Below are 10,577 nucleotides of genomic sequence, written 5' to 3'. Positions count from 1 at the left end.
TTATCGTTTGTGTCTCCCTGGGTTAGGATCACTCCCTGGCGGCCGAGGGATTTGCCACATAGTGAAATCTGCATCCAGACTACACCAACAACAGGAACCGGTAGCTGGTTGGCGGCTACCAACTTTATCACGGACCCCCACTGAGGTCTCACTGCCTCAGGGAAATGCTGCCGAAAATAAGTTTCTGGCATGGTCGTTACTTGCCCCCGTGTCTACTAGGCATCGTACGGCACGACCTTCGACCTCTGCCCATATCACTGGACACGTCACGATCAGATCTTCGGGACTTCCACCACCCCATCTCGTTGTTTCTGGCTCCGAGCGGCGTCCCCCCCGACTCAGAGCCCTCTAGTTTAATGGCCACCGGGGTGGGTATCTCCCACACCGCGGACACTCTCGGGCGAAGTGGCCAGGTTCTCCGCATTCATAACACCCCCGGGGTCGCGAGGGCTGGCCGCCCTTGGGATTGTGGGGAGCCCAGGGACTCTGGCTTGCAGGTCGTTCACTGGTGGCCTCGGCCCTTCTCTTCACCTCAGCCAACTCGCCCCTGATGTTCTTCAACTCCTGTTTCATTTCTTCCACCCATTGGGGCTCTCCAATGGCGTTCACGGAGACCTCCGTGCTCTGGACCTTTCCCACGGGGACCGTCAGCCCCTGTTCCTGCTCCCGTGCGCGCGCCTGGCTCCCCACCTCGGAGAAAGCCATACGCAGGTTTACCTGGAGTTGCTCTCGTAATGCCTGCTTTGTCAGAGGGTCTTGGAGTCCGGTCACTAACAGGTCGCGTAGGGTGATGTCGATGGGTCCCACTCCTATGCTGTCCTTCAGATCGATGGCCGTGTATAATTCCTGATGGACATTCATATACTGGGTGACTGTCTCCCCCTCCCCTTGCATACGACTGAACAATCGGGTTCTCAGCTCCCCCACATTCGTCGGATCCCCATGGGTCTCCTACAATATCGGTAAGACCCTAACGAAGGTATTGCGATGCCCTGGGGGTCTCATGACTGAATCCCGGGTTTCCCCGTCCAATACCATAAGGGCCACTTCTGCTTCTAAGTCAGGGGTCATCGGATGCATTTGAAAGAGCCCTCGCATCCGCTCCGTCCAGCTCCAAAGCATGGTGTTGGTGCCAGAGAACCTGGGCAGGCTCCTCAGCATAGCGCCCAAGGATATACTAGATTGGGGGCCTTCGTTGCCTGTCGAGTCCACAGCCGCGCTTTGGTCTGCAGCACCTCCGTTCATGCTCGGAGACTGCATCCTGCCGACTACGCCAAATATAAAAGTGGTTTCAGGAAAAGTGCATCACTAATCAGTGTCTTAGGGACTGTCGGAGATGGTCGAGCACACTACTGAACCCAAGGTCACGCTAGCCAAAATATCATGACACATGACATTGCAAAAGATAGATAATGCAAAACTGTTCTATGACCACACAAAATGGTAATAGGAGACTGTATATATTGAGAATATGCAGTGACCTTTTCCATTGTATGTCAAGTGTCAGCAGAGGCCACTTGGCCATTGTGTTACCTTATTAACAAATCAAAGGAGCTTAGCACAGAATGGAGCCATAGTAAAATAGGCCTGGAGGCAGCTGGGCCACATCCTCCTACAGCCTAAGTTATTTGGATTGTCTGGCAAGTAATTTTTTTTACAAAATTCTAAGAATGGGTTAAACAATACTCGCTCCAATGATCCCCGCTGGCTGGTCAGTTGCTGGCTGGTGCTCCTTATTGCTACAAGGATGACATCTCAACACAAACAGACAAGACACTACAGATTGCCAGTGACTGAGGCACGTCATTGCTGCAGACAGTGATACTCACTAGAGATGGTTGCAAATCGATCCGCACAACCTGGTCCTTTGACCACATTGGTAACCTCTGGCCGCTGGAAGGGAAACCTGAGAACCACCTCCCACCTTGCTGCATCCGCGACTCTTCTTTTGATTAGTGGGCTGGGGGCAATGGCATTGTTGCAGCATGAGGCACATATGACTGTTATAGATATTATTGTAAAATCTATAAAGTTCTCATTCACATTATAGCATGGATTACATTGAGAAAATTTTAGATCCATGACCTAGGTTCATGATACCACTTAACTGCAGCTGAGACCCTCTAATTCTCCCCTCTGCAAACAGGTAATTAAATTTGGTCATCTAATAGATCACAGACAACATTCCATTCCTCAATTTTCAGAAAAATGGGGGAGGTAACTGATTAATTGCCCTTGCCTGCCTGTGTCACAGAACTATTTTAAGCTGCTTTGTAAGTTATGAACATTTATGTTTTTATGAACAGCCTAGGCATGACAGATATGAGAGTCATATTTTTGGAGTCGTGATGAAGTGGCGAACGTATCACATTATCTTGCGCCACTGGGTGGTTGCGGTAACACTTTCAAATTAATGATGATGCTATCCGTGTCATGTTTCCTTTCTATAGAAAGGTGGAATCATAATAGAAAACCTGACAGTAATATCTCCCGCCTGGGACCTCCAGGGGTAAAGATATTGTAGACGTTGGGGATCCCATGATTTTCTAAAAAGAACTAGCCACATTTCATAGCTAGCCTTGTTATGAGTCACCAAAGGGAAGGTATGTTGGTGTGACTGGTGTTAATAAATTTAAATACTGAGCTATGATCATGATCAGTCCTGAGACACAGTGCGCTGTGGTGCTTTATCATTAACCCCCAAAAACGAAGAGGCAGAGCCAACACTGCATGTAATTGTTTATATTGTATTGTTTTGTTCATTTTGTAACATCTTTGTATGTTTTTTATAAACACTGTCTACTTTTTGAATTAAATATACAGTATAAAATGTAATATCTCTGTTCCTCTTGCTCTGTAATCCTCACCCCTGAAGCCATACGCTACCTGTAACAGGTGTCCAATCAGCCTGTATAAAAGAGTAAGGCTGGTTTCACATTTGCGTTTTTTAGCGCTGGAAAAAAACGCATACGTGCGCATGCGATTTTTCCCCTATATTTAACATGGGTGCGCATACCTGCGCGCTTGTAAGCGCATGTATGCGATTTTCATGCGCTGCGTTTTTTTGGGGTGTGCGTTGGTATTTTCCAGACGCTGCATGTTGCATTTTTTGGCCCTTGAAAAAATCGCATGCGCACGTATGCGCACGTTTTGCGCTAAAAATGGCCATTATAGCCTATGGATGCGCATACGTGCGCACTGGCATGCGCAGGTATGCGATTTTTTAGCGCTGCGTTTTTTGGGTGGTGTCCACTTTTTATCCTAGTTAGAATCTTCTAAAGTCAAAAAAAAAAAGTCTATATAAAGGAGGTGCCTGCCAAAACTCTGCCACTACTACACTAGACAGATTGAAGAGCAGACATTCAACCAAGAACCCATTATATCAGCAAAGAATGTGAGTATATTACATTATATGCCTGTCCTTTTAAATTATGTATGTACTAATGATTTTTATTATTTTTACATGCAGTATGTCTTCAGAATCTGAGTATTCCCCATCGCGGCAGGAATTGGCGCAAGCAGACCGTGAGGTGATTATTTTCGTGCATCTGGTAAGTATATCTGCTGCTTCTCCAAATCTCTTACGTTTTTTTCAACTTTCAGACATCGTCATCATCATCTGTGGACGGGAATAGTGAGGGCGAAGAGCAGGAGCAGCGAAGCCAAGTCCCGGTGGTGATACGGAATGTAAGTATCAAATGATTTGTAATGTTCTTTATTTTTTTTTATCTTCTATTTTTACTCTTTTTTTTGTTTCTTTTTTTGTAACTTTTTAGTCAATTTAAATTTGATTATTCTAATGAATGTGTTTTGTCTAGGTTCCACAACGGGATGAAGACGTCTACCTGGATAATGAGCAGCTCATCAGCCTGGTCCAGGAGCGTTCGCCGTTGTGGGACAGCCGTGACCGGCTGTACAAGGACAATGTGGTGACCCGGCGGCTATGGAATGAGGTGGCCGCAGCGTTGATGGATGGCTGGGACAGCGCCACAGCATCCGCCAAAAAGGCGTTTAGTGAGTATTTCCCTGCTCTGTATTGTGCCGCAGTGACTGTTGTCCTTGACGGCACTGTTGGGTTTCGTGCTAGGCGTATTCTAGCAGGAAACCCAACAGTGTAATCGGGGTCTACAGTGACTGCTTTGAGTATTGTATTGCTACATTGTAAAGCAGTGACTGTTGTCCTTGACGGCACTGTTGGGTTTCGTGCTAGGCGTATTCTAGCAGGAAACCCAACAGTGTCATCGTGGTCTACAGTGACTGCTTTGAGTATTGTATTGCTACATTGTGCCGCAGTGACTGTTGTCCTTGACGGCACTGTTGGGTTTCGTGCTAGGCGTATTCTAGCAGGAAACCCAACAGTGTAATCGGGGTCTACAGTGACTGCTTTGAGTATTGTATTGCTACATTGTGCCGCAGTGACTGTTGTCCTTGACGGCACTGTTGGGTTTCGTGCTAGGCGTATTCTAGCAGGAAACCCAACAGTGTCATCGGGGTCTACACTGACTGCTTTGAGTATTGTATTGCTACATTGTGACGCAGTGACTGTTGTCCTTGACGGCACTGTTGGGTTTCGTGCTAGGTGTATTCGAGCAGGAAACCCAACAGTGTCATCGGGGTCTACAGTGACTGCTTTGAGTATTGTATTGCTACATTGTGCCGCAGTGACTGTTGTCCTTGACGGCACTGTTGGGTTTCGTGCTAGGTGTATTCGAGCAGGAAACCCAACAGTGTCATCGGGGTCTACAGTGACTGCTTTGAGTATTGTATTGCTACATTGTGCCGCAGTGACTGTTGTCCTTGACGGCACTGTTGGGTTTCGTGCTAGGCGTATTCTAGCAGGAAACCCAACAGTGTAATCGGGGTCTACAGTGACTGCTTTGAGTATTGTATTGCTACATTGTGCCGCAGTGACTGTTGTCCTTGACGGCACTGTTGGGTTTCGTGCTAGGTGTATTCGAGCAGGAAACCCAACAGTGTCATCGGGGTCTACAGTGACTGCTTTGAGTATTGTATTGCTACATTGTGCCGCAGTGACTGTTGTCCTTGACGGCACTGTTGGGTTTCGTGCTAGGTGTATTCGAGCAGGAAACCCAACAGTGTCATCGGGGTCTACAGTGACTGCTTTGAGTATTGTATTGCTACATTGTGCCGCAGTGACTGTTGTCCTTGACGGCACTGTTGGGTTTCGTGCTAGGCGTATTCTAGCAGGAAACCCAACAGTGTCATCGTGGTCTACAGTGACTGCTTTGAGTATTGTATTGCTACATTGTGACGCAGTGACTGTTGTCCTTGACGGCACTGTTTTTTTTTATCAACAGTGGACAAAGTCCGAACACGTTGGCGTTCGATCAAGGACCGCTTCAACAGTGATGTTCGTGCTGAGGGCCAGGTTCGCAGTGGATCTGCGTCAAGGACCAGAACTAGATACCGTCACTATCACACGTTGCAGTTCCTAAGACCGGTCCTTGCCACAAGATCGTAAGTATTATACATTTTGGGTTTTTATTTTTATTAATCTGTGTTTTTCTAATCCACAGCTGATGCTTCTTGTAAAGGCATGGTAGTAATGATTTTCCTTTCTTCCACAGCACCTGGAGCAGCACCCTGCAACCTGGCCCTGGAGCGGTCCTTCCTCGGACGTCCTCTGACCCGTCCCAGCCATCCGACAGCCAGGAAGCACCTTGCAGGTCCCACACACACACAGCTGGTGACCAGGAAGCTGGGCCATCAGGTGTTCCCCTGTCCCAGGTCTCTGCCACTGGTTATGCGGGCACTACCCGCCAGCGGCAGAGGGCCTTGGACAGGAATGTCTTGCCCGAGTTTATGCATTTGAGCGAGACATTTAATTCCAGCCTCAAGTCACTGTCCGACAGAGTTGAAAGCGGTTTTGCACTGATGGAACGTGGTTTTAACCACTTTGAACACCGCTTCAATTCTGTAGAACAGCGCCTTGACCGTCTGGAGGCCGACCTCAACAGACCAGCACACCATTTTTTTAGTAAGATTGAAAAGGGCATGGCGGAACACCTTAGTCCTGATCAACAGCTGAATGTGCTGCAGGCCTGCAACAATGCTTTCTTGCAGGCTATGCAGCATAATCGGTACGGTCAGCAGTCAGTGGTGTCCTTTCCACCTGTGCCACCATTGACTCGCTTCACCTCACTACCGACTTGTGCTGCATACCACTGCACGGACACCTCTCTTCAAAGCCAGGACACCCACCGTTACACCACCACAAGTCTGAGTGCAGCTGGTCACTTCACCGACACCACCATGGCAAGCGCTGCTCCTGTCTGGAGCACCACCGCCAATCCCATGCATGCGTGGAGCTCAGCCACCACTAGGCAAACATGGAACAGCCCTGCCGCTACAACAACATGTAGTAGCCCTGCCACCACCACTCTGCAAACCTGGACCATCACTGCCGCCACCAGTCCTCCTGCAAGGACGAGCACTGACAACGAAGAGCAGCAGCAGCCACCTCAGCAGCAGCAGCCACCTCAGCAGCAGCCGCCACCTCAGCAGCAGCAGCAACCACCTCAGCAGCAGCCGCCACCTCAGCAGCAGCCGCCACCTCAGCAGCAGCAGCCACCTCAGCAGCAGCCGCCGCCACCTCAGCAGCAGCCGCCACCTCAGCAGCAGCCGCCACCTCAGCAGCAGCCGCCACCTCAGCAGCAGCAGCCATACCAGCAGACGGGGGACCTGCATTCCATATTTGCCCCTAGTTCAAGGCGAAATCAATCAAGGCGGGCATTGGGCCAAAGTCGGTCCAGGCACACAAGCCTACGGCGACATGCCATTACAACTAATGTACCTGAACAGATTTCCTCTCCTACAAGTGTTCCTACTTTAATTCCCTTAACTGGACTACCTTCCCCCACAAGTTTTGTTGCCCCTTCCCCTCAAACACCGTCTTCAACTGCAAGTGTTGCATATTCCCTGCACACCCCCAAATTGAAACCATCTGCCCCCAAACGCCGTAAAAAATAATTTTTAGTTTTATTTTTGTGATAAAAAATAAATTTACATTTGTGGTTCACCATTAATAAGTTTCATTAATGTTGTTTGCGCCGCTCACACACACTGATGGGTAAATACATGTTAAAAACAAACCCAAGGGCTAGTATAGTCATATGTGAAATAACATGGACTAGTATAGTCATTCCAAGGCCTAGTGTAATAACTCTAGTTTTACCAAATAGAATCTGGTTTCATGAAAAACAAACTGTGGAAACTTGTCTAAAAAATAAGTTTCTTTCTAGTTTCACCAGTTTGTTTTTTGTGAAACAAGATGCTAGTTGTTAAAAATCGAGTTATTACAGTAGGCCTTGGTATGACTATACTAGGCCGTGGTATTTCACATATTACTATACTACTAGCCCCAAGGCCTACTATACTCATATTTGAAATACCACGGCCTAGTATAGTCATTACAAGGCCTAGTGTAATAACTCTAGTTTTACCAAATAGAATCTGGTTTCATGAAAAACAAACTGTGGAAACTTGTCTAAAAAATAAGTTTCTTTCTAGTTTCACCAGTTTGTTTTTTGTGAAACAAGATGCTAGTTGTTAAAAATCGAGTTATTACAGTAGGCCTTGGTATGACTATACTAGGCCGTGGTATTTCACATATTACTATACTACTAGCCCCAAGGCCTACTATACTCATATTTGAAATACCACGGCCTAGTATAGTCATTACAAGGCCTAGTGTAATAACTCTAGTTTTACCAAATATAATCTGGTTTCATGAAAAACAAAATGTTGAAACTTGTCTAAAAAATAAGTTTCTTTCTAGTTTCACCAGTTTGTTTTTTGTGAAACAAGATGCTAGTTGTTAAAAATCGAGTTATTACAGTAGGCCTTGGTATGACTATACTAGGCCGTGGTATTTCACATATTACTATACTACTAGCACCAAGGCCTACTATACTCATATTTGAAATACCACGGCCTAGTATATTCATTCCAAGGCCTAGTGTAATAACTCTATTTTTACCAAATAGAATCTGGTTTCATGAAAAACAAACTGTTGAAACTTGTCTAAAAAATAAGTTTCTTTCTAGTTTCACCAGTTTGTTTTTTGTGAAACAAGATGCTAGTTGTTAAAAATCGAGTTATTACAGTAGGCCTTGGTATGACTATACTAGGCCGTGGTATTTCACATATTACTATACTACTAGCCCCAAGGCCTACTATACTCATATTTGAAATACCACGGCCTAGTATAGTCATTACAAGGCCTAGTGTAATAACTCTAGTTTTACCAACTAGAATCTATTTTCAAACTGTTGAAACTTGTCAAGTTTAAACAAGATACTAGTTTGCCAAAATCGAGTAGGCCTTGTGGCCTTGTTATGACTATACTAGGCCGTGGTATTTCACATATGAATATACTAGTAGGCACAAGGCCTAATATACTCATATTTGAAATACCACGGCCTAGTATAGTCATTCCAAGGCCTAGTGTAACTTACTTGTATTCCCCATGGACTTTCATTGGGGTTGGGTTTTGAGGGTTGTGTTTTGAGAAAATCACATACTTTGTTTTAAACTAGTTGCACAATTTTCGATTGAAAAAAAAATGGTTTCATGATTCATGGCCTGCAGCTTTGCTCATTCCAATATATTTCACGCAGACTAGCAATGCTGAATTTTAACTCATATGTGTATTTACCTGCCCAGGTGTGTGAACATAAAAAAATTCAGTTATACATGGGAAGTTTTTTAATTAATTGGAGTTTAAAAAATATAGTGCACTCAGTAATGGTATCAAATAAGGATTTTTATTACCATAAACAACAACATTACACCATTTCATCTTGCCAGTGCACCCGTCCTACATCAGAAATAAAGTAGGTCGCAAATTTGTCCCTCATTTGGCCAACTTCAACGGATGACCTGAGAGTGTGCTGAGTGAATTCAGGCAATGGGTTAGGAGCATCATCGTCCAGTTCAAAGGTCGGGTGCTCTTTAGCCATCACAAAGTTATGTAGAACCACACAGGCCTTCACCACCTCATCGACTGTTTCAAGTTTAAGATTAATGGCCGTGCCCAGAATTCGCCATCTGGAAACAAGAATCCCAAAAGCACACTCGACAGTTCTTCTGGCCCTGGTCAGCCTGTAATTAAATATTTTTTTGGTGTGGTCCAAGTCCCGGCTGGAGTAGGGTTTCAGTAAGTTTCCGCACATTTGAAAAGCCTCATCGCCAACCATTACAAAGGGCAGTGGCGGAGCTTCGGTGTGAGGAAGAGGCCGTGGCATAGGGAAATTAAATTGGTTGCCATACAACCTCCGGCCCATGTCTGAGTTTTTAAAAGCCTGCGAGTCATTACCACGGCCAAATGCTCCAATGTCCACTGCTACAAACATACATCCGGCATCCGCAATTGCAATGAGTACTATTGAAAAGTACTTTTTGTAATTATAGTACTCAGATCCCGTTCTTTGGGGTTTGATGATCCGTATGTGTTTCCCATCAACAGCTCCCAAACAGTTGGGAAAATTGCATACTGTCCAGAATTTATCAGCAATTTCCATCCACTTTTCAGCGGTGGGCAGGGGCATAAATTCTGGGCAAAGAACATTCCAGAGAGCCCGGCAGGTGTCAGCAACAATTCCAGACAAGGTAGAGATTCCAATACGGTACTGGAAGTGTAGTGAGGATAGGGTTTCTCCAGTCGCCAGGAATCTGTGAACAGACAAAGAAGTAAAATTAATATTTATGTATATTATTTTTAAAAACTATAAAATAAGATATTAGTACATTCACGAAAACTAATTACCCAAGGTTTTGAATACTAAATTTCCAAAAAAAAACATCAGACCACACCCCTTTGTTTTTAAAACATACCGTAATGTCACCAGTAGCCGTTCTTCAGGAGGAATCGCAAGACGGAGCTGTGTGTCCTGTCTCCGGATGGATTGTTGGACACGAGCAAGCAAATCCATGAAACTTTCGTGGGACATCCGGATATAATCATTAAATTTCTCCGGGTTTGCACGTAGCTCGCTGTAGAGGGTGTGGTATGCCCCACGGCTCTCCCGGAGTTCAACAATCGGATGTATCCACATACGCCGCCGTCTTCGCTGCCTCTCTCTCTTCCTTTGTTCATGGCAAGCAACTGCATACGCCTGAGCCATCGCGATGTCCAAATCCAAGTTGAAGTGAAAACTCTTCCAGCGCAGATCCATGGTCACGAGAAGAATCAAGCAAATGTGAAGAATACTGTAGACAAGGTCTATATATATTAACATACCACACCCACAATGAAGTCCCATTGGTCTTGTGTGTTGTTGAATGGTTGTATTTTCTTTTTTGTGGGGTTTTTCCAAAATCTGTAAAAAAACGCAAACGCACAAAAAACGCATACAAACGCGCAAAAACGCTGCGTTTTTTTCCTGCATGCGCATTAAAATGCTGGAAAAAAACGCAGCGTTTGTATGCATTTGTATGCGTTTTTTTAATGCGTTTTTTTGCGGGAAAAACGCGCTGCAAAAAAAAGCAAGTGTGAAACTAGCCTAAGAGTGGCAGCTAGTTCCTTTTGCTATTGTGGAGTTGGCAGTGACCATACC

This window comes from Dendrobates tinctorius, unplaced genomic scaffold (assembly GCF_039654945.1).
Source record: "Dendrobates tinctorius isolate UK_male_01 unplaced genomic scaffold, ASM3965494v1 ptg000208l, whole genome shotgun sequence".
In the NCBI taxonomy this organism is placed as follows: domain Eukaryota; kingdom Metazoa; phylum Chordata; class Amphibia; order Anura; family Dendrobatidae; genus Dendrobates; species Dendrobates tinctorius.
Note: the sequence above shows the minus strand (reverse complement) of the source record.